Raw genomic sequence first — 5,487 nt, 5'->3', positions numbered from 1 at the left:
CCCAGAATTCCTCCTTCCAGTCACATTAGCTCAGGAATTCTGGGAGTTCAAGTCCAAAAGCCTTAAACTTGCCAAGTTTGAAGAGCCTTGTTCTATGGTTTTAGAAATCCATCCCTGGTTCTAAGGGACATTCCCTTTCTCCTTTCATCAAAGACATTAATGAAAATGTTGGTGAATCCAATGGAGTAGAACAGGGTTGCCAAATTAAATATTCGATGGTCATTTCCAGAGAAGCGTCTGAGGAGATGTCTTTGGGGTCATTTTCTCAGCCAGCTTGATAACCTCTACAGAATGTTGCCCTTCATCCCACATTTGCTAATAAAGATATTGAGGTTCCTCCATTAAATGTTCATTACATATAGAACATCCTAAAAAAGCAACTTGGCTGGAATATCTATGGTGACACTTTCTGAGTGGCACTTCCAGGTGGCTGAATCCAAGACTGAGCTCTTCCCTCCTTGAATCACCTGCCATGAGCCCAGTTCTCCAGGGGTCTCCAAGAGGGGGGAAAAGACCAGCCAGGACCTGGAGAGACCTGCAGGCATGGAATGGCCTCCCTGGGAAGGTGGAGGGTTCATCCCACCTGGAGGTTCCTAAGGAGGGGCTGGACAACCACGGTGGGGCTGGCCTTCCCAGCCACACAGCCAGGAAATCACCCGAGGAGGCAGCTGGGGAGAAGCCCAGCCAGTTCTGCTTCCCTCTCTGGCTCTGGAGCTCCCCTTCCCCCCTGGGCTGTCTGGGTGGGAGCCTCTCCTCCTCTCCCAGCCTGCAGGGATCCTCCTCCTCCCTCCATGTAAGGAAGCTCCTCCTGCTCTGGGCCATGGGGCTGCCCTGGCGGCTGGCGCTTCCTGCCCCTCCTGCCCCCATCTCCTCTGTTCCTGCCTCCTGTCTCAGACCCCCAGTTCTCCCTCCTGGGCCAAGGGATGCATGGGAGTGAAACCCCCCCAATGACTGGAGACCTGGGACACAGGGACCCCCAAGGGCACCTTCAGAGCCTCAGAGGTGGGGAGGCCAAAGAGACTGCAGAGTCCACTATAAGACTGCATCCCCACAACCAAAAGACCTGGGGCCTCCAGGAACCCCCCACCCCATTCTTGGGGGAGGGCTGGCAAGAAGAGACGTGGGGCACCCAACGCAGGGCAGCCTGGAGAAGCCCTTGAGGTGGCCTCAAAAGGCAGCCCTGAGGCCTCCAGATAGACAAGGCAGGAAGTCCTTGCCATGGAGCCCAACACTTGTTTTGCTGAGGGAGATGGTTGTTAAGTGAGTTTTGACCCACTTCATGACATTTCTGGCCCTGTTTGCTAAGCGAATCACTGCAGATGTTAAGTGAGCCATATGGTTCTTAGGCGCATCTGGCTTCTCCACCGACTTTGCTCACAAAAGGGGATCATGTGACACACACTCTGGGACATTGTGGCCATCATATGTGTGAGGCAGTTGTCTAAATGTAAATCCTGGGACCCCAGGGAGGCTGCCAGGGCCGCCAGTGTGGAAAGGGGCCCTAAGTCACCTTTCTCAGTGCCACTGTGGCATTGAATGCTCACTAAATGGAACAGCTGTAGGTCAAGGACCCTCTGCCAGGAAAGAGCGAAACCATCACAGGAGGGAGGGAAGAGGAGGATTCCCTGATAAGTCCTGGCAGAGCTGCAGGGAAGTTTCTCCTGGCCTTCTCTTCCTCCTTCTCCTCCTTCCACCCGATTCCCCTCCTGCCTCTTTTCCCTCCATCTGTCCATCTTCCTCCTCCACCACCCTGGGAAAGAAACTGCCTGGAAGCCCCTTCAGGGTTCTGAGAGAAATAAGCTGGAGATTCAGGGGGTGGGGGGGCAGAGCTCCAGCGGTTCAGCCTGACCCTCCCTGATTTTGCAGTCTCTCAGAAGCAGGCTTTCCAACAGAACCTGAGCTTCCCAGACCAGATGGGGTGAGGGCTCCCCCTGCCTCCCTCTCCCCCAGCCCCCCTCCCTCCCTGCCCTCACTAGGGAGGGGATGGTCCCCCTGCAGACCCCCTGACACTGCAGGACCCCTCTGTGCCCCCTCCTCACAGCACAGTCCCCTGCCAAAACCTCTCTGAATCCAGCCCATTGGAGGCCTCTTGACCATCAAGGAGGAAGCCAGGCCCAGAGAGGCCCTTCAGTCTCGGCCAGCTGGGCGGGAAGGTTGTCCGGAAGCCCCCAGGGGAGGCTGGCCCAGAGATTTTAGCAAGGCTGCTCAGAAGCGGTTGCCATTGCCTCTTTCCCAGAGCCTCCTAGCTGGCTTGGTGCCCCAGGCAGGACTGGAGCTCGGGGCCCCCAGGATTGAACTCCCCCCTCACCCAACTGCCTCTGGTGGAATCCACGCAGCCCTCTGAACCTGGTCTCTTCCCCAGTGGCCACATTCACAACTGCAACTCTTAACCATGGTTTGTTTCCCGAGATTGAGCTTGTTGGCCGACGAGTCAGTGGATGATGGGAACTCAGAAAGAGATGAATTCCTGGGAGAGAAGTTGAACAAGAGGAGCTGATACACAGGCAGGTCTCGACTTCCAATCGCTCATTTAGTGACTGATCCAAGTTACAACCGCACTGAGAAATGGGACTTAGGACCGTTTTTCACAATTAATGACCTTTGCAGCATCAAATGCAGAGATCAGAATTCAGGTGCTTGGCCACAGTTTCACATTTATGACCATTATGGCTGCGTCTCAAGTCACGTGGTCCCATTTTGTGACCTTCTGACAAGCAAAGCCACATTCACTTAATGACTGGGTTCCTAAGTTATCAACTGCAATGATTCACTTAATGACTGTGGCAAGAAAGGTCATAAAATGGGGCAAAACTCACTTGATGGATGTCTCACTTAACAACAGAAATGTTGGGCTGATTTGTGGTCGTAAGTCGAGGACTACCTGTATTGGGGACCCTTTTCTTCTGGCAAGGACCCCGTTTACACAACACGCTTGACCAGGTCGGGGTCCTTGTAACCCTCTGAGAGAGCCCAGAGGTCCACATGGAGGTTACCCGTCCTCCTCCTCCCCTCCTCTGGGGTCTCCCTGGGACAAACCCAGAAGTTGGGGTGGGCTCATTCCTGGCCCAGGAAGGGCTTCCTCCCCTCTGGGCTTCACACGGCTTCAGTCAGACACGGCTGTAAACCTCCTGAAGGAGAAGAGAGTCTCATCGCACATTAACCTGGCCCTGAAAAGCCACAGCTTGAACCCAGAGCCACCCAGGATCTGGTCTGCAGGCCCTGAGAGCAAAATCTGAGGGAGGTTCAGTGGGGAGAACTTCCAAGCGGTGGACCTGGGATACGGGCCTTCCTCTGCTCCTCCCTGCTAGGGTGGGCCTGCCTGTCCCTTCAATTTCCACCCTCACTCAGCCCCTTGGTTCCCCCTTCTGGGCCAAGAAGTCCATATTAATGTCCCCCCATCATCCCTGAACAACGGATGCAAATAAAGCAGGAACAAAGGAGTTCCAAGAACACCTTCAAACCCTTGGAGGTTTTTTTGTATAGAAAGTCTCAGCCTCAGAGATGGGAAAGTCAGAGGGGTCCCTCCCCCACCCCCGTAGAAGATTCCCACAATTGAGGAAGAGCCACCAGATCTCCAGAAATCATGTTGCTATAAATCATGTTGCACCATCCAGCACACTGTGGGCATCACCGCCATCTTTTTAAGGTTTCCCTGTGATAAGATGGGTGGCCAGTAAATTGGATGGATGGATGGATGGATGGATGGATGGATAGACAGACAGACAGACAGACAGACAGACAGATAGATAGATGATAGATTTGGATGGATGGGTATGCAGTAATGAATCAGCCTCAAATGGTCTTGGCATATGCCAGACCTCACGTAGGCAATGTCTTCGATACGTGCCAGGCCTCACGTAGGCTGAAAGCAGGTATCAGGAACAAAGAACGTTACCCAGCTACACGACACCAGAAGCTACTAACTGGACTGCAGGCACTGATTGGTTACTTTGTACCCATTAAACACTGTGATTGGATGCTACAATGTATCCACTAAAACTTTTATTCTTGTGTTATGTTGATGAGATAAAACTTTCTCCTTTGTGACGCATCCCCATGTGTATTCAATAAAAGAGCTTCCCCGAGCGCGTGGTCAGGGCAGCTCATCTGAGATAGAACCAGCCTGGTGTCTTTCTTGATGCATTCGATGACTCAGTGAGAAGCCCTCCAAATGAAGAGAAAAGTCGCATGGGTAGATAGAGATAGACGATAGATAGAGATAGATGATAGATAAAGATAGATAGAGAGAGAGAGAGAGAGAGAGAGAGAGAGAGAGAGGTGATAGATAGAAAGGGATGGATAGATAGATCTCAGCTACAGACCTTACAGTCCATTCTTTATTTAAAAAACTAAGAAAAATCAAAATATAAAGAATCTTGGTGTATTATAGGAACACGTTAAGATAACACAGGAATGACAAGAAAATAAAAATAAAAAATTCCATCCATTATATAATTTTCTCACTATTTACCCAATAATATAGTCCACAAGTTGTCACTTTCCTGCTTCTTAATGAGCTCTTATCCAAAAATTAACATTGCTAGAAAAGATGGAGAATGACATTTCACTTCAGGCACAAGCAATTTTAAAATGGGCTGCAATTAAGATAAATATATGGGATTATGACATAAAACAGAATTCCAAACAGGGCCTATACTCTTAACATTGGGCAAAGTTCAAGGGTGCTGCTTGTCATTAGAAGTCAGGCAACACTAGAATTAAATAGCATTAACTTAGAAATGGCACCAAACTCCACAGCTCTGAATGACCTTCCCCAGCAATCTCTGGAGACAAGAGGCCATGTTGAAGGACAGCAGAAGTCATTTCCCTGGGTGTTGAACTCTCTTCCCCAGCATCACTTTCTGGACTTGCCCTGACAGGAAGGAAGGACCACAACCACAACAGAACAATGATCCCAGGGGTGTATCTGTAATTTTTACTAACATGTTTTATTCCAGCCTCTCCTCTGCAGTTGGAGCCCAGAAAAAGTTCAGGATCCCAAGAGGAGAAGTTGCTTCTTGATGTAATTATGACCTTTGAGACCTGTGATGCTGTATCTCCAGTTTTTGACTTTGATGTAGGCATCAGACTGAAGCCAAATGCAAAGGATCTTGTATCAGAAAAGGATAAATTCCTTGGGTGAAGCTCTCTGGGACCAAGTTTTGGGACGGGTACAGGCTCTGCTCTTGATTGCACCTTTCTTTCCTTTGCAGATGAAACTGAGTGATTCTCTGTTTAGATCAGGAAAGCCACTGGCACTTCTCAGAGTCTTTTTATTTTTCCAACTGTTCCTGTTGTTTGTGTTAGAAACAGGAAGTGGATTGATTAATGCCATGAATGATGGACCTCCTGCTTCTGCTTCTGCTGTTGCTGGTGTCCCCATCAGTCTGTGGGAAGCTGAGAAGGAAATGCCCATTGAGTTTGGAGCACCAGGATGGCTACAATCCATGGAGCTTTTACAGGCCTGGGGACCATCTCATTGGTGTG

At 50.2% G+C, this 5,487-nt stretch overlaps 1 protein-coding gene across 5 annotated transcripts in view; it reads left to right on the top strand.

Moving 5' to 3' along the window:
• The first annotated feature begins 2,496 nt into the window (after positions 1–2,496).
• The window catches only part of LOC148123679 (vomeronasal type-2 receptor 26-like), a 27,535-nt gene continuing 24,544 nt past the window's right edge, over positions 2,497–5,487 (top strand). For all 5 annotated transcript variants that reach the window (XM_087919068.1, XM_087919071.1, XM_087919067.1 and 2 more), the window contains exon 1: positions 2,497–2,633. The gene's annotated coding sequence lies outside the window, so the exon portion shown is untranslated. The remainder of the gene's footprint in view (positions 2,634–5,487) is intronic.

The sequence above is a fragment of the Pseudonaja textilis genome, unplaced genomic scaffold, assembly GCF_049901715.1.
Source record: "Pseudonaja textilis isolate UNSWEBS1 unplaced genomic scaffold, rPseTex1.2 PTEXSCF25, whole genome shotgun sequence".
NCBI lineage: Eukaryota > Metazoa > Chordata > Lepidosauria > Squamata > Elapidae > Pseudonaja > Pseudonaja textilis.
This window is presented reverse-complemented; position numbering and strand designations above follow the sequence as displayed.